Source organism: Cryptomeria japonica, chromosome 4, assembly GCF_030272615.1.
Source record: "Cryptomeria japonica chromosome 4, Sugi_1.0, whole genome shotgun sequence".
NCBI lineage: Eukaryota > Viridiplantae > Streptophyta > Pinopsida > Cupressales > Cupressaceae > Cryptomeria > Cryptomeria japonica.
In genome coordinates, this window is record NC_081408.1 from 569,589,308 (window position 1) to 569,615,557 (window position 26,250).

The 26,250-nt window shown below is 37.8% G+C and overlaps 1 protein-coding gene across 2 annotated transcripts in view; it reads left to right on the forward strand.

Moving 5' to 3' along the window:
• LOC131071071 (uncharacterized) overlaps positions 1–26,250 on the forward strand; it is an 81,341-nt gene that overhangs the window by 19,699 nt on the left and 35,392 nt on the right. The gene's annotated exons all lie outside the window — the stretch shown is intronic.

Genomic DNA, 26,250 nt, shown 5'->3' on the forward strand with positions numbered 1-26,250 from the left:
TATTGATGACATTGATTGACAATCTTGTTGTGTAATCTCTTGATGGAATTTATCCTCATCTTATCTCAACAATTGTGCTATGGGTCCACCTTATTGAAAGATAGATGGACAGGATCCTTGAGATTAACATAAAAGATTGATTGTGCAGAAGTTAAGGGGGAGCGCCTCCTTCTGAGTTGGTATACTCTAACTTATGTTGGTTGATTACCTTTTATTATGAGTATTAGCATGTAATTCTTTTCTTGGCCCAAACATTTTCAATTTCATTATGATTGAACTGACTTGATGCTTAAGTGCATGATTTCCTATCCTGGAGTACAGGTAATTGATTGGATCTTTCAGTGGCTTGGAATGCTTCTGAAATAGGGTATACTAATTCTTCAAGGGAAATTATTGGGATGGGCATACACTTGAAGGAAGTTCAAGTGCTTTGGAAGCTTTGATTGGACACAGTTGCTGCTGAGAGGGAGTTCCAACTATTTTGGTATATCTTAAAGGGTTATGAGATTCAAGTGTGCAGATTGAAGAAAGCCCTGTATGGCCTCAAACATGCCTCTCGTGCTTGGTATGAAATAATTGATAAATACTTGTTAAGTTTAGAATTTTGTAAAATGATGTTGACTCTAACATCTACTTTAAGTCATCCAATGATGAAATGCTAATTATAGTTCGATATGTGGATGATTTATTTCTTACTGGTAAAGATGAACTTATCATTAGATGTAAGAAATAACTAGCTTCAGAATTTGAAATGAAGGACTTAGGTTTAATGCATTATTTCCTAGGTCTAAGAAGTATGGCAAAGGTCTAACGAAATTTTTCTTAGTCAAGGAAAGTATACTATTGATATTTGGAAAAGATTTAGAATGATGGATTGTAAACCTATGTCTACTCCTATGGAATCTAACTTAAAGAAGTTAAGTGTCTCTGCAGCTAATTTTGATTTTTCAGATCCATCAGAGTACAAGCAGTTGATTGGATCACTGATGTATCTAGCTAACACTAGACCAGACATATGCTTTGCAGTGAATGCTCTCAGCCAGTTAATGAGCTTGCCCAAACATGTTCATCGTGTTGCAGCCAAGCACATCCTAAGATACTTGCGAGGCACAGTTGATTATGGGCTAAAGCTGCTTAGGTTCAGATTGGTCAAGAAGTGTTACGGACAAGGAAAACACTTCAAGCATTCACCCACTGCGATCTCTTGGACCTACAGGGACAATCCTCAATTGCATTAAGTATTACTGTAGCTAAATACATTGTTGCAAGTGTTGCATCAAGAGAAGCAGTGTGGTTTCTCAAAATTCTTGTTATGCTGTTTTGATTTATTATCAGGGTTGTATAGTGATGCCTGACAATTCAGTGTTTTATGGCAGGACAATCCTGTGTTGTAGATGTTCTCACCAAGTCTCTTGAAGCTTGAGATAGACTTGGAGCTGTGGAGAACACCGCCTTGGTTGAGAGGGAGTCTCAACCTCTGTGATACATTGTGTTGTATCAACCACCCTCTGCGGGCAATGTAAGGTGGTAGTGTAATCTTCTCAGGGAGAAGTGTAATTGTTAACCATCCTCTGCGGGCAATGTAAGATGGTATTGTAATCTTCTCAGGGAGAAGTGTAATTGTTAACCATCCTCTGCGGGCAATGTAAGATGGTATTGTAATCTTCTCAGGGAGAAATGAAATTGTTAACCATCCTCTGCGGGCAATGTAAGATGGTAGAAAATATCCTCTTCACCCTCTGTGGGCAATGTAAGGTGGATCCAGTCTATGCTTGTGTGCGAGATGGAAGACTATGTTATGTAGTTCCATTCTATGCTTGTGTGCAAGATGGAAGACTACAATATTCTGATTATGTCTATTCCATTTCTTGCTTGTGTGCAAGATGGAGGATTATGTTTATTAGACTCCATTCTATACTTGTGTGCAAGATGGAGGACTATGTTTTCATTTTATGCTTATGGAGAGCAATGATTATGTATCTCCACTCTATGCTTGGGTGCAAGATGGAAGATTATGATGTTACATTCTTCTTTGGGAGAAGACTGAGGTAAAGACAATGAATGATGGATTTACGTGATCGATGGCATGGAAAGACTCCATGATGTGCATGAATAATTGTGTATGTATTCATGACTTGCAAGTGTGCATGTTAAAGTTTGAAGTCATCCTCCACAGGCAGTACAAGATGGATACTATGGGATACTTGTTGTGATACTCTCTCAGGAGTATTTGAAGTTGACAGCTAAGTTCGGATTACAATTTAAACATTGTATGTATTACTTAGGGTTGGGCCCTAATCTTGTAACCTGGTTGTAAGATTATCTTTCTCCCTAATTAAGAGGGAGTGTTGTTTGTAATTAGGGATGGTGGATTCCAATTGCCTTAGGCAACATTGGAATCTGCCTAAGGGTCTGGTCCCTCCTCTAGATGTAGGGTTGGGCCCTATACTTCACGACACATCCTTAAGAACCCCCACGCTACACCACACCACATGCAAAGGTCTAACCCCATAATCAATGCATTTCGGATTAAAGGAAAACAATGTAAATTAAAGGATAAAACCGATTCAAGTATAAGCCGACATATATGAACAATGCACCATATAAATAAAGATGCTTCCCACCTCAATCACACACATTGATTATTCATTTTATTCCATACGAAATATATGTCTGCCATTGCGAGTAAAGGAGGAATATTATATCTGCCATTATAGTGAAATACCTAAGTTATGTCAGCGATCTACTTCTGCCAGTAAAAGTGTGAAATGCATTCATGTGAAGAGCGAACTGATGTTGGAGGAGAGCAAACTGAAGTTGCAGTCCATAAAAGAGCAGACTCCATACATTACCAACCTAGGGTTTGGACCTGATTGCTGTTGGAAGGGTTAAAGGTGCAGATGTGACTACTTGATGCTTGTGAAAGTGCAGTTTTGTGGAAGACATTATCAGTCCTAAGTACAAACACCTTCAAGTACTTGAGATAAGTGTTGTAACCCTCATATGAACATAATTCATAATCAGATCTGAGGATCTTTTCTGGTTGGGTTTTTCCTCCTAGGAGGTTTTCCTAGGGTAACCGTGTCTTGTTCTTATTTTGTTCCCTTCTTTGTTATGCTTAAATCTGGAAAACTACAAACCCTTCATTTAATCAATTTAGTTAGTAATTAAATTCTGATTTTCTGAGTTTAGATTAATTTGAAAGTGCTAAAAGTAACAAGATCGAGGTCCTCATTTTCGTTTCCCCTGGTGGCACATAAGATGGTCCTCCCTTGGCCACCATAGCCATCATCTCCCTATAATAAGGAGACCGTGTAACATGAAATGGAATGCCATTGGCAAAGAAGAACTTGCCAATGGATTCATCTATCTCATCTCTTAGCTGCACATTAAACATATCAGCAATGGGGTCGCTCTGTGGTGTCTGCAACCTACGTATCCCAGCCCTGGCGGCAGTAGAAGTGGAAGTGGATGGAGATCCAAACATCATTCCTCTCGTTTGCGAAGCATGAGAAGTATGTGGTGGATTCTGGTTGTACTAAAGGGCTGCCCTAGCAAACAAAGTAGTAGGCATTGAAATATTTGTGTCATCTGGAACCCCCCAAAGCCTGTTAAACTCAATTTTGTACTGTATATTTTTAGCTTCCTCCAAAAACTTACAATGTTTCATGCCTTTTCCTTTCCAAAACAGAAAGTGTGCATTCACCCTACTAATGCTACCAAACCATTCAGTGTCACAAATGTTACACTACTTCCTTGTTCCCCCACTTGAATGTGATGTGCCTTGTATTGATATTCGTGAAGCAAACTGTTTTAGAGGAGACTTAGGATCAAAATGACCCCTAGCATATGGTGCCAACAACTCTGAAGGGCAACCTGTACTAGCTGGTGCACTCGCCATAGAACTAGATTGGGCTCCAGGATCAACCCCATGGTCACCCCCCTCATTTTCAGGTTCATATTCTGAATCATTCTCACTATGAGAATGGATTTCCATGTCATCTTCACTCATGCCTTGGGAGCTCATTGTGAAATTGACACTGCATTTCACAAAATAAAAATAAAAATAAAAATAAAATCAGCCTAGTTTAACAATATATTTTTTAAACATTGTATGTATTACTTAGGGCTAAGTTCCAATTAGGGTTACTCCTTAAGCCCCCCAAAAGTCACATTTTTATAAAAAAATGCTTTTTTTTAATTGCTTTTGATGTGGGGTGACGGGAGACGTCTCCACGTCTCCATGTCTCCCTAGGAGATGCAGAGACGTCTCGGCGGCGATTGGGTGGCGGTGGCGGGACGACGGGGGACGTTGCGTCCCCGTCCCCCCGTCCCGGAGACGTTTCCTCCGGGGAGACGTGGCCAAAAAGGGGGGGGACGCGTCCCTGTGGAACACTGGAATTTTTTTCACAAAACTTAGTCAAATGCTCCTCTAGTGGAGAATCGATGTCCATCAGGACTCATAAACTCAATCAAATCCTTGCAATTTTGTCTCAAGTGGAGAAGCGACCTCTATCAGGACACCTCTTTTATGGAAATTCTCGAGTCATCGGGACTTTCCACAAAATCACTTGCAAACTCAGTCCTGGAGTGGAAATACACACCCCATTGGGACTCCGTCCATTTTCATCATTAAAACTGAGTGGAAAAATGCCTCCCATTGGGACTTTTCACTTTATGCCTTAATTTCTTGGTGGAAAAATGTTTTCCATTGGGACTGCATTGATTTTCACACACCAAAAGTCCAAACTTATCCAATTTTACCATTTTATGCAGTGGAATTTCTATTTCCGTCTAGACTTTTAACATTTTCTCAAAATTTGAAGGGTGGAAAATAGGAATCCATCGGGACTTTGTGCATTTTTAACTTATTTCACCTCCTAGAGTGAAAAAATGACTCTTATAGGGACTTTTAACACCTTAGCACAAAAATTCACTATATTTTCATCATTTTCGCTCACATTTCAAGGCAAAATTGAAACTCAACACTTAGCAAGAATAAATCAAAAGTCTAAGGCAACTTGACACTTAGGATCATTTTGTCATGTCTCCTCCTTGATCGTTATTTATAACCTAAATGAAACAATTATTATTATAAACAAATATAATAATAAATAAATTTAGAAAATATATATAACAAAAAAAATATAAAAACTGCCTTCATTCTCATCAATAACTTGCAAAACAAATAAAGACTAAGTGGACTGCAGGTGTCAGAGTTGTCCCCTAAGCTGTAGACAATGATAATTAGTCATAATTGGTTAAGTCTAATGCTAATCATCAGCAATAATAGGCAGTAGTTTACTAGGTTTCGATGGGAAACAATGACTACATAAGCAAATTAATCACCAATCTTAAATAACCCAAAAGACACGATTTGATTAGCAAACCAATTATTATGAAGAAGGTTAGATGTGTCCTATCAACATATTAATGTTAACAACAGTTACATGGTTGTTATTGAGATAACAAACCTCATCGATTATATTATGAAAAGGCACTTTGGATTAAAGGCAGCGATTCCTAAGAGAATCGAACATGTCTTTTGAATGATTCCTCTCCCACGATATAAGGAGTTTGTGGGAATTATTTCAGGGGATCGGGAAAAAAAACTGGAATGTTTTAGGGGCCATCTTTCATTAGTCAACATCTATGAAGGGAAAAATAAGGCATGGCAACGAACAATCGGGAATATAGACCAGATCAGGACTGTCATTAAGTTTCAGGCGGTAACATCCTTGTCCTTGGTGGTATGCATAAGGTCGTGCTTAATATGTATGCTTAATCTATGAAACCCGCTGATGATCTTATACAGAGTTTAATAATTATAAGAATCTAATAATAATTAATAGAAATTTAATAATTATAAGAATTTAATAATAATTGATGGAAATATAATAATTATAATTATTACAGTGATCTTCTAAGAACTGCTCTGCAGTTGTATTATATAATAATAATAATATCTATAAATGAATAAAAATAAATAAATATTATATATATAATATATATAGAAAATAATATTTTGATCAGACAAATATATATTAGAATATAAATCGGAAGAATTCTTAAGTTAATATCAGATAAATAACAATATTAGTTTGTAAATCAGAAAGAGCTCATAAGGTAATAAACAGTAAGAAGAATATGTTTATATATAACTTTTGCTGCTACTATTAGTATTTAAGAAGATGGGATGAGATGTTTCCAAAGAGGGGCGGTCTAAATCCAATCAATAGGTTAAGTCCCAAGACAGGGTAGGGATCAGCGACCCATAATTCTTGAGGACATGGTCCCAAGATAGGTAAGGGCTTGGATCTGTAAACTTTGAGGGAACCTATTGTATTTGGTCTCTAAGCGCTTTGATAACATACATAAACCCTTCTCCCTAAAAACTAAAGTAGTACTAAAGGTTGACACTTGCATTAAGAATTATGGATGTATGATAGATGAATAATTTACTCATTAATTGACTGATTGAACTATGGAATATCACTGATTTATTTCATAGAACTGCCCCCTAATCAATTTAGTTTAAGTCATAAGTATATTGAAATAGATTAATTATGGTTAAAAAATGCCTAAACCTAGTAGGGGACATTACACATTTTAACAATTTTAATGTCCTTTCAACATTTTGATCGACACCCTCTCATAAGAAAAGGCTAAAACTAAGAGATTATTGCTAAACTAAGACAACCTAAGCAAAACATCTACCCTAAAAAGCGAAAAAGCGGGGGTCCCCATTTGCAATGGGGGGATGTGTGAAAAGTTCACAACACAATCCCAATTAATAGGAATGTTGGATCAGTTATCTAATAACAGCCTGCAGGCTTATTACTTTAATTATGGTGAATGGATCTTATATCTATATCCACAAAAGGTTACCTATTATACTCTGCAATTCCTTTAATTCAAGAAGGTTATATATTTATCATCTTATGGTGAATTGATACTTTATCTTCGTCATAAACTTATCAAATCTCGCAACCAATAAATTTATAAATCCAACATCTTATTTTGTGCTAGAGACTTTGTAAGTTCCAATCTACAATACCATGGCAAGGGTATGCATACAAGAATGCAAATCTTTGAGGTGAAGTAGTTCTTTAACTTATATCACATGCTTGAGCTTTTATGATACGTTTCCATGAATTACTCAAATGCATTCAAACAATAATATACCCAAAAACACACTACAACAGATTTAGAACTAGCATAAAATAGAATATGGAAACAAATATTGATAAGAGGTGGTTTGTGCCTATAAGAAGAGGACTTTGCTTGTTATACTCTTCCAATTAGTGAACAATACTGCACCCTTGCGCTTTTTCAAAATGACAATCCAATGGAACAACGATGCCAAAAATATGCTAATTCTTTTCCATCCCTTAGTGAAAGGACTAAATGCTATGAAACTAATGCAAACAGAATGCGTACACCTCCGCAATCTTTGAACAAGAACTTAGAGACAATGAGTATGAAATGATAGATGATAGTTTTCTCCCATCGAGCAACCTCTCCTCAGAGGAGTAATCCTTGATATCAATACATATTAAGATAAGGTAACGCTATTCAAGAAGGCATTAGGACCGTGAAGTGAGCTAGCAACAACTTGAGACGATCAAGAGATAAATTAACACCTCCTCAACATATTTCATTATATTATACAAGGCTCGGCTTAGCTGAATGATTTTACTTAAAATATTCAAATCTTTACATTTAATATGCAAACATATCCCCATTTAAGAATTATATAATATACATTTATTTGTATATGTATACGTATATTTATACTTACATATTTTTGTTTAATTTTTAATCTATTAAATTGAATGTAAGTATACATATACGCATACATGTTTAGATATCTATATGCTATATACATTCTCCTCTAAGCATATATTTATATATTAGATAAATGAAATCATTTGCTAAAAGAATAATTATGTTCCGATTATTATCAATATTAAAATTATTTAACCCAGAGCAACATCAAACACTTAACTCCAAAAGGATGTCTAAGGATAGACCAACTACCTACTAACTAATAGGATGGAACAACCACCCTAAGTGCGAAGGTGACAACTTAACTACACAATGACCTAACACTAGGTTCAATGTTCGATGGCAAGTTCAATCAATCCCAAAGTTTGCATACCTCTCCTTGATGATACTCTTCCTCCCTTTGAAGGTGTTGCAAATCCTGCATCCACTTGGAAACATAAAAATGGTTAGACTCTCATCTTCTTTGAACTCACAAATATACGAGATTGCATTATCAGTACTAATCATTCATATCAAAACTCAGTTTAATAAAATATTTCACATCCATATATTCATTAATGAAACATGATAGAAAAATCACAATTGCATTTTCCATTAGTAATCTTTATTGAAAAAGAGGGATATAACATACTTTCCCCCTTATGAATCATCGTCCTCGATGATCACTTATTGTTAAATAAGTGTCACAAAAGATTTTACTCAAATTATAAATCACATAAAGTTTTTCAACTATTTTTAAAAAGATAAGGAAACTTCTGAAGGATTTCATCATAATCCTCCCAGGTGGCATTTTCTTTTGAATATTGGTCCCACTTGACCTTACATTGTGTAACTTTGTGGTTATGTACAAGCGGTACTTACATACCTCAAGCACTTTAAGTGGTTTGATTGTAACCACCCTCGGATCCTAGACCTACAAGGAGTTCTAGTCAATCATATGATCAAAATCTGCAATGGACTTTTTTAAGATAGGAAACATGAAAAAGATTGTTTAATTGGGCGAGAGTTGAAGGTAGAGCAATTTTGAAGGCTACTGGGTTGACAACTTTCATTAATTCGAGGGTCCCATTTATCTTGGGGCTAGCTTGAAGGCTCTTCCAAATTTTATAGATCTCTTCTATGGTTTAACTATTAGGAGAACTTTCTTCCACCGCAATATTTTTGGGAACTCGCTTTGCATTTGCATAGATTTTCTGCCGATCGTTACCTTCTGCTAGCCTTTCTTGATCAGCCTAACTTGATCCTCCATTTTCAGGAGCATTTCGGATGGAGGGTTATCCTATCCTCCAGCTTGTCCTAGCTGATAGGAGTTCTACACCTCCCATATAGTGCTTCGAAGGGTGCCATCTTGATGGCTGACTGATATGAATTATTGTAAGAAAATTCCACTAGAGTAAGATATTCTTCCCATCTGTATTGTCGATCCATACAGTAGATTTGTAAGAGTTACTCCAAAACTTGGTTCATTCTTTCTGTTTGTCCATCTATCATGGGATGGTAGGCTGAATTTATGTTTAACTTGGTTCCTAAAGCTGCAACCAAGGTTTGCCAAAACCTGGATGTCATTCTAGCATCCCTGTCAGATATATTTTTTCTCTGGTATCCCATGTAAATGAAAAATGTCTTGAACAAATTTGCGAGCAATTACTGGTGCTCCATCAGACAAATTTCTTGGTATAAAATGTGCTACTTTGGTGAGTCTATCCATCACTACTAAAATTTTATTATGTCTATTCTTTGTCATGGGTAAACTTTGAACAAAATCAATGCTGATGATCTGCCTAAATCAGGAACATCATGTGGTTGTAGCAACCCTATTGGATGTTAGTGTTCTACCTTTACTCTCTGACATTCAAACATCCTACCACAAATTATGTAGCATCCCTTTTCATTCCTTTCCAAAAATATAGAGGCATCTATCGTCATTTTAATTACACTTGGATGTTCGGAATACAATGCCGAATGTACCTCCTTCCAAACTAACTTCCTTAATTCTGAATTGTTTAGAACATACATTCCTCTTTCGTGTCTCAGAATCCCATCTGACTCAATGTTGAACCGTTCAACAAATCTGGGATCTTGAGGATCAACTTGTAATGCCTCTCCGACTTGATTGTAATAATTATCCCCTTTGAGATTCTGCAATACTCATGCTTAAAAGTCTATGTTAACAGTTACCATGTAAGATAGATGTCTTCAAGGACTCAAGGCATCTGCCACTCTATTCTCCTTTTGGTATAACTGATTTCAAAATCATGATTTGAGATTAGCTCCAATCATCTTCTCTGACGAGCATACAAATCGGGTTGGGTAAATATGTATTTCAGTCCTTGGTGATCAGATTGAAGCTCAAATGGTTTCCCCATTAAGTAATGTCACCACATCCTGAGAGAATGCTCAATGGTTGCCAATTCAAGGTCACAAGGTGCGTAGTTTTGTTCGTAGTTCTTCTTTAACCTAGACTCGTAGGCTCTTACTTGCTCATCTTGTATGAGGACCCCTCCTATTCCTTGTCCGGATGCATCTGTACCAACCAAAAAATTACCATCAGGGTCTGGCACCTTTAGAATTGGTGCAAGTGTAAAATTTTCTTTCAAATATTAAAATGCTTTTTGACATTTCTCTATCCACTCAAATCTTTTTTCTTTTCTCTAAAGACTAGTGATAGTATGGCTTATTAAGAAAAATTGACTATAAATTTCCTGTAATACCCTGCCATCCCCGTAAAGCTTTGCTTTTATCTTTGAAGGATCATGACTATTCCCTTAGCGCAGATGACGTACCCTTGATACTGTACAATCTTGAAGAAGGTACACTTAGATAGCTTTCCATTTAATTTGTGGTCTTGTAGTTGTTGTAAAACTATTTGCAGTTGCTGAAGGTGTTCCTCCTCATTTCTAGACTAGATTAGATTGTCTTCTAGAATCATTGGCACAAACTTGTCTAAACAATCCTTAAACACTCTATTCATCAAATTCATAAATGTTGCTGGGCATTGGTGAGCCGAATGGTAAAATAGTGAATTCATAGTGCTCATATCTAGTTCTAAAAACTGTCTTTTGCATATCTTCTTTCAATCATTAATTGATGATAATGAGAAGGCAAATCTATTTTGGAAAATACTATCGCCCCTCTCATTTGTTCGAATAGATCATTGATTCTTTGCAAGGAATACTCATATCTCATTTTAGCCTTATTCAACATACGGTAATCAATGCACAAGCTTAGAGTTCCATCTTTCTTCTTTACAAATATTATAGGGTCTCCTCGTTGATGTGTTTTTCATGCACATGCAAACACAGAATAAAATACCTAAAGGTACCTTATCCTCTCTTGAGCAAAGTTTCTTGGCTGCTGAAGATCTCGCCGAAGGATCAGTCGAGGCAACTCCAAGGTTCTTGTATGTAGGTTCTCTACTCGTGGATAAGCTCTTTGTGGTATGATGTGATTTTGCTGGAATCACAAGGGGACTTACACTTGATGACTTGAACGTCTGATTTGCTTTGAATATTGCTGGAACACAGGATTTCACTAGCCTAGATTTTGAAAAAAAAGAAAAAAGGATGAGGGCAAGGAAAGGATCTAATTCTGACACTAAGAATGTAGGAGCAATGAATGATCTTTGATGAAATTCTAACTAAGTCTTGTTTTGACATCCCAGGACCATCTCCACAAGGTTAGTGCGATCTTTGGAGGAAAGCTTTATGATGTCTGGATCATCGCTACAGGCATAGACACCATCAGGTTGATGCATATCAGTGAAGAAGCGACAATTGAAGTTAGGCTTAAGCTGAATGATTCCAGTTGACTACACAAGGCAAGTCTGCACTCAACAAACTGCTAGTAGTATGGATATACAAATTTCACCATCAATCAAACACATTTCTTCCACTCATCTAATAACTTGAAATCAAATCTGAGAAGTATAGAGACCATGCAAATTGTTGAATCGACCCATAGATTTCACCATTTCTTCAATGAAGTTTTACAAGCCTTTTACAACAACATCTTGGCAACAATCTTTGCCTTCTCTTTCTATTCTACTCTAATTGCTATACTATTTGCTGACTATCCACTATTAGCTAACTATTCACCTTCTAACTACTGACTAACTATCATTAGCCTTTACAAAAGAGGAGCCAGGGCTTATATAGTGCCCTCCATACAATTCGATGGCTCAGATCAACTTGAGATCAATGGTCGAGATTTTACAATGAAAACCCTAATTAGGGTTTGTTACAACAAACTCAATTCTGGCCAATGAAATAATTGCATTATTTGGACACGTCTTCTCTGGAATATTCGACCAATAGAGAACCGGGGTAGGTACATCAAAGTTTGTGCCATCTCCAATGAGTCAGGTACATTGAATTTGGACACGCTAAGGTGGACCAACCCGACTGGAGGAGTGATGACTGGGATGCCACCTTGTCTGACACTTGGTTGATGTTCAATTTGGTGATGCTGAGAAGCTAACTTTAGTTAACTCTTCTGGAACTGTCTACTTCTTCAACGAATCCTTGCTTTAACTTCCTTTGTCTTCGATGTGCAGGATGGATGGTGTACCTTTCCTTCGAATGCTGGACTGGAGAAGGTTGTCATCTGCAAAAAACAAATCAAAAGATGATTAAGGACACATGATAAATTCATTTCAACATAGCATTTTCAACTTAAATCATCAACGAAAAGATATTAACATGAAACTTGCCCAAGATTTTCTCCAGGAACAGACCCTATATGAATTTCGCCCTGGACCCTTTGGAAGGGTCAGGAGCGAATTTCTTGTTTGTAGCTCATTTTTTCATCATTTCTACTTCAATCCACCTCACAAGGCAAGGAAACACTTTTCTTCTCTCATCCAACCCAAGTTTATCTTGATTTTGCAAGGCAAATAAGGTGATTGAAGGATTTTTGCCCTGGACCCTTTGGAAGGGTCAGGAGCGAATTTCCTCCTCTGGCCTAAAATCATCACTTCTGGAGACAACCATCAACTCAAGGGCAATCACAAGGGCATCTTTTACCTTGGTCTAGGCTTGGCTTGGCACAAATTTTGGAGAAAATGATGGGTTTTAGGATTTTCGCTCTGGACCCTTTGGAAGGGTCAGGAGCGAAAATCTTGTTTTAGGCTCATTCCTCCATCATTTCAACTTGAACTCACCTCCAAGACTAAGGACACATTGCCTCACTCCTATCTAGGCTATAAAAATCAAAATGTTAACTTGTCTTGCAAAGAAAGTAGGTGATCCTAGGATTTTCGCTCTGGACCCTTTGGAAGGGTCAGGAGCGAAATCCTTGGTTTGGGCCAATTTCCATCATTTTTTAAAACCAACTAACTTCAAAAGGGCAAGAACATGTCTCCTCGCACCCATCCAAGCCATGAAAACCTAATGCTTGACTAGACTTGCAAGGAAAATAGGTGGTTTTAAGATTTTCGCTTTGGACCCTTTGGGAGGGTCAGGAGCAAAATTCTCATTTTGGCTCAATTCCTTCAAACTTGATAATTATTGACCATTCAAGGACATGCCTAAGGACTTCTTTAATCATGATCCACACTAGATTTGGCATGAAACTAAGGGAAAAGATAGGTTTTACACAATTTCTCCCTGGACCCTTTGGAAGGGTCAGGAGCGATTTTCCTTTTCTAGCCCAAAATCATCATTTTTTCAATCCCAATCTTCTTTGCAAGGTGAAATTTCATCTCTTTTCACCTTAGGAACAAAGTTTTAAGCTCAAGCAAGGTTAAAAAAATATATGCTTGTAAGGAATTTCGCTTTGGACCCTTTGGAAGGGTCATGGGCGAAATTTCCTTCCTTGGCCAAAACACTCATTCCTTAACTCCTTCAAACGTCCTTAAGGGTTTCAATATGCCCATTCTCTCTTTCAACATGCCTTGGACATCAAAACTTGGCCAACTAAGGAAAGAAATGAGGTCTAGGAGGATTTTCGCTCTAGACCCTTTGGAAGGGTCAGGAGCGAAAATCTCATTCTTGACTTGATCCTTCATCTTTTCAACTCCAATCTTCTCTGGAAGGTAACAAAATATCATTCTTCACCCAGGAGACAAGGTTTGTGGTCTAAGCAAGGTCAAAAAAATAGGCTTGCAAGGAATTTCGCTTTGGACCCTTTGGAAGGGTCAGGAGCGAAATTCACCTTCTTGGCTAGAATCCTTCATTTTTTCAAAGCTTTCAAACATCTCCAACGTCCAAACATGTCTACTCTTCCCTTCAAAATGCCTTGCAAATCAAAATTTGGTCAAATAAGGCAAGAAATGAGTCTTAGGTTGATTTTCGCTCTGGACCCTTTGGAAGGGTCAGGAGCGAAAATCTTGATTTAGGCTTTAATTGCTCATTTTTCAAACTTCAATCTTCTCCTGGAGGCAAATATAGATTGTTTTCCACTTGAGGAACCAGGTTTTAAGCCCATTCAAGGTAGCAAATGAGGATTATAGTGAATTTCGCTCTGGACCCTATGGAAGGGTCAGGAGTGAAATTCCTATTCTTGGCTAAAATCTTCATCTCATCCACCTTTACTCACCTCCTAAGGTCAGAACATGTCAAAAATCCCCCAAACATGCCTAAGGAACTATGAAATTGGTCTTGACAAGTGATAAATTGAGGTGCATGAGGATTTTCGCTCTGGACCCTTTGGAAGGGTCAGGAGCGAAATTCCTAATCTTGGCCAAAATCCTTCACATTTCTACGTTCCATCACCTCAAAAGGCAGAGACATGTTATTTCCTTCCCAAATTCGCCCATGGAACAAGGTTGGTATCCAAAACAAGGGAACAAATGAGGCTTATGAAGAATTTCGCTCTGGACCCTTTGGAAGGGTCAGGAGCGAAATTCCTATTTTTGGACAAGATCCTCACTTTTCAAAACACTTCTCAAGGCAAGAACACATCAAGACTCACACAATGCCTAATAAACCAACGCCCATCCAAAACAAGGAAGGAAAATGAGGGTTATAAGGATTTTCGCTCTGGACCCTTTTGAAGGGTCAGGAGCGAAATTCCTCTCCCAGGCTAGAATCCATCATCCCAAAGTCTAAAATCTCCTCTCTAAGGCAAAGTTGCATCAAACCTTCTCAATTATGCCTCAAAAGTCTACAAACTTGGTCAAGCTAAGGAGAAAAATAGAGGAAATATGAATTTCGCTCTGGACCCTTTGGAAGGGTCAGGAGCGAAATTCACCTTAGGCCATGATCCTGACTTCATTTTTTCGCATTTCTTCATTCAAACAAGTGCTTTTGCCTTCATTCAAGCCTAGGGATGCATTAGTTCTAGGTTTTGGTCAAAGTAGAATGTCTTATGGAGAATTTCGCTCTGGACCCTTTGGAAGGGTCAGGAGCGAAATTCGCTTTGGACCCTTTGGAAGGGTCAGGAGCGAAATTTGACTTTTTGAACTCTCCGTCAGGATCATTTTATGGAATATAACATGACATTTCCTTATATCTTTCTTCTTTCTTATACTTTAAGTTATATTCCATATATACTTTCAGGATGTTTGAGAGTGGTTTCGGACCTCCAGGAGTTATATTGCAAAATCTAGTTTTTGGAGGATTCTTCAGTTTTCTAGACTTAGTCAAATTTCAGGATCAGGACATTCCAGACTTAGCCAAATTTCAGGATCAGGGGATTCCAGACTTAGCCAAATTTCAGGGCATTTGAAGATCAGGATGACATTCCAGACTTCATCACTCACCAACTCGACCTAACTCAGACCTTCAAGAATGATACCCACTCACAAAGCAAGACACAATTAGCAACAAGAGCAAAACCAGGCCCTAAAGAAGACTCTCAAAGAAACCCTAATTCTGGGGCCCCAAAGAGTCACCTCGCTCAAGCAAAGCCTACCATCCTATTGATCCCCTGGCGACACTCAAAATGCAAAGGCTAACAGACAAACCCTAAACACCTAGAAAGCGAACCCCAGAAAGCAAAAAAAAAGTAGGGGTCCCCATTTGCAATGGGGCGATGTGTGAATACGTCACAACATCTAGCACCACCTTGAATAAATGTTCCGGACATTTCAGAGATAAAGACTCAATTGACACTTAGAACCTCCGGAAAATTCAACCCAACTTATCAAGAGACTAGAAAATGCACTCAAAGTAGAAGGAAAATCTTTAACCAGATCTAGACACTTAGTCTTTGATTACCCAGGTGTGTGCAAGTGTATTCATTCCTCTCGACAAGACAATTATGACCTTCAGGTTCCCCTGTGATCAGCTACATAGTATATCTGAACTTCATAAGCATCCTAGATAGAGCCTCGCTGCCAGTCAGACGTCCATAGTCCCGACGAGGTTATCACCGCAATCTCACGAACATTGCTCCATTGCCAGCCAGGCGTCCATAGCCCCGATGGAGGTACTCTTATGTTCCCATTAGCCAATTTTGATATCTCATTTCATTTCATTTTTTAAAAATTTTTCTCTTTCATTTTCTCATTTTTTCCTTTTGATATTGCTTTTTCATTCCCTCAATTCCTTTGGCTCGTAAGCAGTGAAGCTTACTAGGGTTTGAGGATTGCGGTGGTGCTGAAGCTAGATTTTAGATTTTTCACCAATCACAGCTTTGCCTGAAAACCATAATGACTCGGAGTCTATTAATTTGTGAAGGTATAGTTATCAACAGATGTCGGCATCAAGATATAGAAAACGATTCCCTTCCAAGTCAAATACAGGTCCTGATCAGATGATAAAGCTGGAGAGGAATAACCTCGGATTCTGAGCACTTCATGAATAGATATCTAAGAAATGAGTCTAACATAAAATCCAAGATATTGCCAGTGTATGAGCAACAACACAAACGCCTTTCTCACGAATGGAGGCTCCTACTCAAGACACCTAAACTAAAGCAAACCGACCGACATACCGACTCAAGGCAAACTAAGCTAAAGCGCACACCAAAGGCAAACTATCTAAAGAAGGCAAACAACTAACTATTTGAGCCACACTAGATCATGAGTCAAATGACTCAAGGGCAAATTAAGAACAAGGCTCAAAAGACCTCTAATCTAAAACACATGAAAAGGAAACCTACTCCAAACCTATATACAAGACTCCCAGACTCAACACGACTCAAAGAAGCAAAATATATACATGACTTCACATGATTTCTCAGGTTGTGCAACAGAAGCATGGCAAACGTGATGGTTCTCAGTCGGGCAAATTCATCCTTAAACACAGAAAAGCAAGCTCTCACCATGCATTTTTCATACTCAAGCAAGTTTTCACTTAAAATAATCAACTGAGGTAATTCGTTAGGGCCATGATCAATCCAGATGCAAGTTGTTTTCCCAAAATCCCCATAATCAAAATCATAATAACTCTCAAGGCTGGGATTAAGGAAAGAGACAACCTGGCACATTTCAGGCTCAGACGGAACTGTATTGTCGGAAGCGAGGTCACCATTGATGATGAATCATTCCACGAGCATTCGCAATATGTTGGTCCTGATTAGGAAGTTCCTCTTGAAACAAGCTCAGCGCCCCTTTGAATAGCTCAAGATTCTCTGTTTTCACTGAGATATCTTGCATAAACCAGGCATCTTCATGAAATTTTGTTAGCACATCTTCAAAAATGAGAGTCTCCTTGATGGATTGAGCTCCAAACATCTCCTCTAGTTGATCAAATATAATTTCTTGTGGCCTTTTTTCTTCAAGCTTAGTCTCAGGAGGTCGGAGCTGATGATGGATCATATCACTTACAACAACTTGCCTATCTTGAAAAAATTTGGGCAGTGATTCCACTTGTGTTTCCTCTACAAGATCTTTCAATGCTTCCTCAAATAGCATAATGGTGATGAAATCTTCAAGCGCCCCTTTGAATTGTTCTTCATACCTGGTCTCACTTATGATGATTTGTATTTCTTTGTTCAATATGTCAACTTGATTGTCTTCTTTAAGAATGCCATTTGAAACCTCCTGCAATTCAATCTCAAGGATCTCCTTTTGTAGCATAAACGAGAATTCTTCAAGGAATGAGTCATCTTCTCCTTTAATTGCTTGTTCAACTCCTGGATCTTCCTTTATTACTGTTTGAGTATTCTCAACTAATTCTTCAACTTTTGTTTCATGGTATTCCTTTTCAGGTGCATGGTATGGCGAGCTATCCGTTGTAATACATTGTTCCTTAGGTGCATTTGTATCATCAACGTACAACTGATCCTTCTCACAATCAAATGCCGGAGCAATTTCTTGTTCATAGGTCCTCCTGAATTCAGCTGCGAGATGTGCACCCCAAGATCTGTTCATAATACATTCTTCCTCGGACAAAGTTGGCATTCCAAACTGGTTTCTGACTTGATTGATAGCCATTTCACATACTGAGCAAGTAAATTCAGAGTGAGGTGAGTTGTGAATTCTACACCGCAATGGTAGCAATATGTTCTCCAAACGCATTTCACCATTCAAAATGAGCTGACTCTCGATCATCCACAAGAAGCTTAGAAGAGGATCCTTGCTTTCTGGGACACTGAAGTTGCCTTCTTCTGTTTCTGGCCTGGGGACATCCCAAAAGAAAATTTTTCCCTGCGCTGCCGATTCCATCCTTGATAAGTACTTCAAGCAATGTATTTCATCATGTTCATCTGTCTCGTGAACTCGACACTGCCCTGGCCTAGCAAACTCGGACAATCTGCGTGGATAAAGCTGTGTATCCAATCTCCACCAAAGTTGAGGAAAATCAACTTGTTGCTCCCCGTGAAACTGTTGCCGCTCCATTGAGAAATCTTTTCTTTTTGATTTTTTGATTTTTGTTTTTTTTGGATTTTCTATTTTCACCTTTTTTGGATTTTCTATTTTTCACTTTTTTTTTTTTGGGATTTTTTGGTTTTTTCTCTTTTTTTGGATTTTCTGGAATAAGAGAGATCTTGAATATCTCAGATTCAACTGGTTCCAGCTTGATTCCTTGTTTTCGACAGTCCAATTGACGACCCAGTGATCACCTTCCTTCCTTGTATCACTTCCGTCAAGTGTTTGAGAAAAGGCTTTCCACTGATCTTCCTTGGATTCAAGAGTTCGTATTCGCTATCAGGCACTGCTAATTTTGTTGAGCGTGGGAGAAGGGTAAAAAGCCTTAAGATGATTCCTTCAAATGTAATGTGACTTGACAAGATCCGACTTTCAAATGCTCAACCCTCCTTCTAGTGCCAATTCTGTTGAGCGCTGGAGGAGGGTAAAAAAAAAAAGTCTTTAAGATTACTCCTTGCAAATTATGAATTGATAGAATCTGGATTTTCAGGTGATCAGGAATTCATTGCGATCATGCCCTCCTTCTAGCGCCAATTCTGTTGAGTGTGGGAGGAGGGTAAAAATTCCTGGATAACTCCTGGATAACTCCTTGCGAATTAGGATCTCGATTTCATCTACTCACAGCATGATAATGCTCAGCCCTCCTTCTAGCGCCAATTCATTTCAAAAGATGATTAAGTGTGCCCTGCGTGGTCAACTGGCATAAAATGAGCTTAATCTCAAGTTGTTACACGTCTATTGTTCATGCATTAACTTGAATGATGATCAGTATCTGATGGTGTCCGATTTGAATATATTTGAAGCATTCCCCAGAAGATTGCACTGAGTTGGTGTTGAATTGTTCATCTTGATGGTGCGACCCAGCCCAGTAGGACTCCACCTAGTCGTTCATCCATCTTCTCGCATTCTAGGTAGTAGAGTAGACTTCCTGAACCCTGCATCTTTTACCATTTGTTTGTCTTCCAGTTAGTTAATAGGACCTATGATTCCAGCAAATCAGATGTTTTGGTCGTCAAGTGTAAGTCCCCTTGAGATTCCAGCAAAATCACATCATACCACAGAGAGCTTATCCACGAGTAGAGAACCTACATACAAGAACCTTGGAGTTACCCCGACTGATCCTTCGGGCGAGATCTTCAGCAGTCGGGAACTTTGTTCAAGAGAGGATAAGATACTTCGGTATTTTATTCTGTGTTTGGTCGTGTACAAAATACACATAAACACTCCCCAAGGTGATACATTGAGTAGAATTAGTCCTTTTTTGATGTGTTCTTGCAACTATACCTTTAATTACGTCAACTCCATGTTGTCATTCGATATGGAACTTTGGATATAGATTCAATTCCGGGCACTAAGTCTATGCTGTAATCAAACACTCTTTTAGGTGGTAATCCCCACGCTTTTTCAAGAAATACATCTTGTTAATTTCAGAAATGAGGTTATTCTTCAGCAAACGATACTTCCTCTTTTTTTTTTTTTTTAAAACTTCTTTAAACTCTTTCCCGTTATGTGAGGTCATCTCATATATCTTCATGTCATTATGATAAGCAATCTCTACGGGTTTCTTGTCTTTTGCATAACCCAACCTTAGTAGTGTCCCCAGATGTGGAGCCATCAAATTAGGTTTTTTAATCTTCTTGATATCATTAGAGAGCTCATTTGCTACTTGTTTTTTCTTATCATTCACGTTTAAGGCTATTGAGAGTTCTCCTAGTTGTTTGCTCAGCCTAGTATGTTCTAGCCTTTTGAATTCCCCCCAAGGATGGATTTCATATTCCTCATCTTTTGTTCCTTGTTTCTTTGCAACTCTTCTTTCTAGGTTGATAAGCCTGGCTTGGGTTTCATTCATGATATTCAAAAACTGGTTCAACTTAGCCATTGGATCATTGGAATCCTCAAAACCTTCATGGTTATTTCTAGAATTATTTGTTTTCTAGTTTTGGTTCAATGTTCGATGGCAAGTTCAATCAATCCCGAAGTTTGCATACCTCTCCTTGATGATACTCTTCCTACCTTCAGAGTTGTTGCAAATCCTGCATCCACTTGGAAACATGAAAATGGTTAGACTATTCTCATCTTCTTTGTATTCACAAATATATGAGATTACATTATCAGTACTAATCATTCATATCGAAACTTAGTTTAATAAAATATTTCACATCCATATATTCATTAATGAAACATGATGAACAATCACAATTGCATTGTCAATTAGTAATCTTTATTGAAAAAGAGGGATGTAACATACTTTCCCCCCTGTGAATTAGCGTCCTCGATGATCACTTACTATTAAATAAGTCTCACAAAAGAGTTTACTCAAATCATTAATCACATAAAGTTTTTAAACTATTTTTGAAAAGATAAGGAATCTTCTAAAGGATTTCATCATAATCCTTGTAAGTGGCATTTTCTTTTGAATATTGGTCGCACTGGACCTTACATAGTGTAACTTTGCAGTTATGTACAAGTGGTACTTACGTACCTCGATCACTTTTAGTAGCTTGATCGTAATCACCCTTGGATCCTACACTTGCAAGGAATTCTAGTCAATCATATGATCAAAATCTGCAATGTACTTTTGAAGATAGGAAACACGAAAAATATTGTTTAATTGGGCGAGAGTTGAGGGTAGAGCAATTCTGAACTCTACTGGGTTGACAACTTTCAAGAATTCAAGGGTCCCACTTAGCTCGGGGCTAGCTTGAAGGCTTTTCCAAATTTTATAGATCTCTTTTATGGTTTAACTATTAGGAGAACTTTCTTCCACTGCAAATTTTTTTGGAACTCGCTTTGCATCTGCATAGCTTTTCTACCGATCGTTAGCTTCGGCTAACCTTGCTTGATTAGCCTAACTTGTTCCTCCATTTGTAGGAGCATCTTGGATCGAGGGTTATCCTATCCTCTAGCTTGTCCTAGCTAATAGGAGTTCTACACCTCCTCCCATATAGTATTTCGAAGGATGCCATCTTGATGGTTGACTAATATGAATTATTGTAAGAAAATTCCACTAGAGGAAAATATTCTTCCCATCTGTATTGTCAGTCCATACAGTACATTCCTAAGAGTTCCTCCAAAATTTGGTTCATTCTTTCTGTTTGTCCATCTATCTCGGGATGGTAGGCTGAATTGATGTTTAACTCAGTTCCTGAAGCTGGAAACAAGGTTTGCCAAAACTTGGATGTCATTCTAGCATCCCTGTGAGATGATTTTTTTCTCTGGGATCCCATGTAAATGTTTAATCTCTAACAAAATTTCGAGCAATTACTGGTGCTCCATCAGTCAAATTTGTTGGTGTAAAATGTGCTACCTTGGTGAGTCTATCCATCACTACTGAAATTGAATTATGTCTATTCTTTGTCATGGGTAAACCCTGAACAAAACCCATTCTAATGATCTGCCTCTCCCAATCTGGAACAGCATGTGGTTGTAGCAACATTATCGGATGTTGGTGTTCTACGTTTATTCTTTGACATTCAAACATTCGGCCACAAATCTTGTAGCATCTGTTTTCCTTCCTTTCCAAAAATATAGTCATCTGTTGTCATTTTAGTTACACTTGGATTTGGAATATGGTGCTGATTGTACCTCCTTCGAAACTAACTTCTTTAATTCCGAATAGTTCAGAACATACATTCTTACTCTGTGTCTCAGAATCCCATCTGACTCAATGTTGAACCGTTCAAATCTGGGATCTCGAGGATCGACTTATAACGCCTCTCGGACTTGATTGTAATAATCATCCCCTTCGAGATTCTGCAATACTCCTGCTTAAAAGTATATGTTAACAGTTACCATGGAAGATAGACGTCTTCGAGGACTCAAGGCATCTGCCGCTCTATTCTCCTTCTTTTGTTATAACTGATTTCAAAATCATGATTTGAGATTAGTTCCAATCATATCTTCTCTGACGGGCATTCAAATCGGGATGGGTAAATATGTATTTCAGTCCTTGGTGATCGAATTGAAGCTCAAAGTGTTTCCCCATTAAGTAATATCACCACATTTTGAGAGCATTCTAAATGGCTGCCAATTCAAGGTCACAAGGTGCATAGTTTTGTTCATAGTTCTTTAGTAACTTGGACTCATAGGCTATTAATTGCTCATCTTGCATGAGGACCCCTCCTATTCCTTCTCCGGATGCATCCGTAACAACCACAAAATGACATTCAGGGTCAGACACCTCCAGAATTGGTTCAATTGTCAGCTTTTCTTTCAAATATTCAAATGCTTTTTGACATTTATCTGTTGACTCAAATCTTTTTCCTTTTCTCTAGAGACTAGTGATAGGATGGGCTATGAAGAAAAATTGACTATAATTTTCCTGTAATAACCTGCCATCCGCATAAAGCTTCACTTTTATCTTTGTCGAATCTATGACTATTCCCACAGCAGAGATGAAGTACCCCTGATACTGTATTTCCTTCAGGAAGAAGGCAAACTTGGATAGTTTTCTATTTAACTTGTGTTGTAGTTGTTGTAAAACTATTTGCAGTTGCTGAAGGTGTTCCTCCTCATTTCTAGAGTAGATTAGATTGTCTTCTAAAATCAGTAGAATAAACATGTTTGAACAATCCCTAAACACTTTGTTCATCAAATTCATAAATGTTGCTGGGCATTGGTGAGCCGAATGGTAAAACAGTGAATTCATAGTGCTCATATCTAGTTCTAAAAATTGTCTTTTTCATATCTTCTTCTTTCAATCTTAATTGATGATAATGGGAATGGAAATCTATTTTGTAAAATACTGTCGCCCCTCTCGTTTGTTTGAATGGATCATTGAATCTTGGCAAGGAGTACTTGTATCTCATTGTAGCCTTATTCAACATACGGTAATCAATGCACAAGCTTAGAGTTCCATCTTTCTTCTTTACAAATATTACAGGGTCTCACCAAGGTGATACATTGGGTCGAATTAGTCCTTTTATGATGTGTTCTTGCAACTATGCTTGTAATTACATCAACTCCATGGTTGTCATTCGATACGAAAATTTGGATATAGATTCAGTTTCTGGCACCAAGTCTATGGAGTAATCAAATACTCTCTTAGGTGGTAATCCCCACACTTTTTTAGGAAATACATCTTGTGAATTTCAGAAATGAGGTTATTCTTCAGCAAAGGATACTTCCTCTCTTTTTAAAAAAAAAACTTCTTTAAACTCTTTCCTGTTATGTGAGGTCATCTCATATATCTTCATGTCATCATGATAAGCAATCTCTCCGGGTTCCTTGTCTTTTGCATAACCCAACCTCAGCAGTGTCTCCAGATGTAGACCCATCAAATTTGGTGGTTTAATCTTCTCATATCATTTGAGAGCTTATTTGCTGACTTCTTTTTCTTATCATTCACTTTTAAGGCTTTTGAGAGTTCTCCTAGCTGTTCACTCAGCCTGGTACGTTCTAGCCTTTTGAATTTTCCCCCTAGGATGGGTTTCATATACCTCATCTTTTGTTCTGTGTTGCTTTGCAAGTCTTCTTTCTAGGTTGATAAGCCTGGCTTGGGTTTCATTCATGATATTCAAAATCTTGTTCAGCTTAGCCATAGGATTATTGGAATCCTCAAAACTTCCATGGTCATTTTTAGAATTATCTGTTCTCTAGTTTTGGTTCAATGTTCGATGTCAAGTTCAATCAATCCGAAAGTCTGCAAACCTCTCCTTGATGATACTCTTCCTCCCTTCAGAGGTGTTGCAAATCCTACATCCACTTGGAAACATAAAATTGGTTAGACTATTCTCATCTTGTCTATATTCACAAATATACGAGATTACATTTTGAAGTACTAATCATTCATATCAAAACTTAGTTTGATAAAATATTTCAAATCTATATGTTCATTATTGAAAAATGATAGAACAATCACAATTGCATTTTCAATTAGTAATCTTTATTGAAAAAGAGGGATGTAACATACTTTCCCCCTTGTGAATTATCGTCCTCGATGATCACTTCTTGTTAAATAAGTCTCACAAAAGAGTTTACTCAAATCATTAATTACAAAGTTTTTCCACTATTTTTTAAAAGATAAGGAAACTTTTGAAGGATTTCATCATAATCCTCCCAAGTGTCATTTTATTTTGAATATTGGTCCCACTGGACCTTACATTGTGTAACTTTGCGGTTATGTACAAGTGGTACTTACATACCTCGAGTACTTTGAGTGGCTTGATCATAACTACCCTTGGATCCTACACCTACAAGGAATTCCATTCAACCATATGATCAAAATTTGCAATGTACTTTTTAAGATAGGAAACATGAAAAAGATTGTTTAATTGAGCGAGAGTTGAAGGTAGAGCAATTGTGAAGGCTACTGGGTTGACAACTTTCAGGAATTCAAGGGTCCCACTTATCTTGGGGCTAGCTTGAAGGTGTTTCCGAATTTTATAGATCTCTTCTATGGTTTAACTATTAGAACTTTCTTCCATCGCAAATTTTCTGGGAACTTTCTTTGCATTTGCATAGCTTTTCTGTCGATCATTAGTTTTTGCAAACCTTGTTTGATCAGCCTAACTTGTTCGTCCATTTCCAAGAGCATTTTGGATCGAGGGTTATCCTATCCTCTAGCTTGTCCTAGCTTAATAGGAGTTCTACACCTCCCATATAGTGCTTCGAAGGGCACCATCTTGATGGTTGATTGATATGAATTATTGTAAGAAAATTCCACTAGAGGAAGATATTCTTCCCATCTGTATTGCCGGTCCATACTGTACATTCCTAAGAGGTCCTCCAAAGTATATTCTGTTTGTCCATCTATCTCGGGTTGGTAGGCTAAATTGAAGTTTAACTTGGTTCCTAAAGTTGCAAACAAGGTTTGCCAAAACTTGGATGTCATTCTAGCATCCCTGTGAGATATGATTTTTCTCTAGTATCTCATGTAAATGAAAAATCTCTAACAAATTTTCGAGCAATTATTGGTGCTCCATAAGACAAATTTCTTGGTATAAAAGGTGCTACCTTGGTGAGTCTATCCATCACTACTAAAATTGCATTATGTCTATTCTTTGTCATGGGTAAAACCTGAACAAAATCCATGTTGATGATCTGCCTCTTCCAATCTGGAACAATGTGTGGTTGTAGCAACCCTATTGGGTGTTGGTGTTCTACCTTTACTCTCTGACATTGAAACATCCTGCTACAAATATTGCAACATCTCTTTTCAATCCTTTTCAAAAATATAGAGGCATCTGTCACCATTTTAGTTACACTTGGATGTTCGGAATACGGTGCCCAGTGTACCTCCTTCCAAACTAACTTCCTTAATTCCGAATAGTTCAGAACATACATTCTTCGTCTCTGTCTGAAAATCCCATCTGACTCAATGTTGAACTGTTCAAATCTAGGATTTTGAGGATCGACTTGTAAAGCCTCTCGGACTTGATTGTAATAATCATCCCCTTCGAGATTCTGCGATACTCATGCTTAAAAGTCTTTGTTAACAGTTACCATGGAAGATAGATATCATTGAGGATTGAAGGCATCTGCCACTCTATTCTCCTTCTTTTGATATAACTGATTTCAAAATCATGATTTGAGATTAGCTTCAATCATCTTATTTGACAAGCATTCAAATCGGGTCGGGTAAATATGTATTTTAGTCCTTGGTGATCGGATCGAAGCTCAAATGGTTTCCCCATTAAGTAATGTCACCACATTCTGAGAGTATGCTCAATTGTTGACAATTGAAGGTCACGAGGTGCATAGTTTTGTTC